At 39.1% G+C, this 1,193-nt stretch overlaps 1 pseudogene; it reads right to left on the bottom strand.

The window, feature by feature from the left end:
- Nucleotides 1-640: 640 nt before the first annotated feature.
- On the bottom strand, nt 641-1,187 carry LOC103523080 (annotated as a pseudogene).
- Between the last annotated feature and the right edge of the window lie 6 nt (nt 1,188-1,193).

The following is a 1,193-nucleotide window of genomic DNA, read 5'->3' as shown; positions in this document are numbered from 1 at the left end:
AGTTAGCTAGGAAGGTAAATGGTTTTTAAAAGATTGTTCCTTGGAACCGCTTTCGCATTACTTCAAGGCACATTCTTTTACATCCATCCAAGAAAGGAAAAGTTTGGTCAGGAAACACCTCCAGTTTGCCAGTCAGTGCTCTTATTAGATCAAACTTTATTTACAGAACAAATATTTACAAATGGTAACATAATGTACATATAAGTACAAAATAAAGTTTGATCAAGGGTGGGGTTAATGCCTATGGCATTCTCTCTTGACCACTCGGCGACAAAGGTGGGCTCATGCTGACTTGCTGACTCACCTTGGTTAGCACAAATATGGTGTGCTTGCCCTGCGGATCCATCTGGGATCCAAGGTCCGTCACAATACTTCAGTTCAGCATCCACGGAGCCATCTTGAATACATAGAACAATATTCTATTCTATTGTTTCCTTGGTTAATTAGCTGCTGACTCACCCTATTCTATTCTAATAAGCTGCTGACTCACCTTATTCTATTTAGCTGCTGACTCACCTTATTATATTCTAATTAGCTACTGACTCACCTTATTCTATTCTAATTAGTTGCTGACTCACTTTTTTCTATTCTAATTAGCTGCTAACTCACCATATTCTATTCTAATTAGCTGCTGACTCACCTTGGTTAATACGAATATGGTGCGTTTTCCCTGCGGATCCATCTGGGATACGAGGTCCGTCACATTACTTCGTTCAGCATCTACGGAGCCATCTTGAATACAGAGAATGATCGCGTTCGGATTGGACATGTGAGTTTGTGTCATTTGACGAATGAGGTCTCGCGTATCAGACGCCATATCTAGAGGGAAAAAATTTAAAAATAGAGGAGGTTAGGTGGTAGAGAATGCCCCTAGCAGCAACATCGCTTATGCAAAATCGTCACCTAAATAGACCCGTATTTACGGCGTGAACGAATTGGTATTCCAGAATTAAAGTGCGGGTATTATAAGAGAAAAAAATAAATAAATAAAAAAGCAGATAATAAAAAGGTGATCTATTAATCTATTATAGCGCAAGCAACTGGACTTCTGGTCCTAAGTTTACAGTAGTTTAAAGCAAAACTTAGTTGGTAGTTTAAAGCACTCTTGTTAGTTTAAAGCACTACTTATACTCAACTTACCCTGTGTAGAAGTGCTAATAATACCGGGTAGATCTACCAGCACCATCCTCTGC

Source organism: Diaphorina citri, unplaced genomic scaffold (genome assembly GCF_000475195.1).
Source record: "Diaphorina citri unplaced genomic scaffold, Diaci psyllid genome assembly version 1.1 scaffold15042, whole genome shotgun sequence".
NCBI lineage: Eukaryota > Metazoa > Arthropoda > Insecta > Hemiptera > Psyllidae > Diaphorina > Diaphorina citri.
Note: the sequence above shows the minus strand (reverse complement) of the source record. Positions and strands in the feature narration are given on the sequence as shown.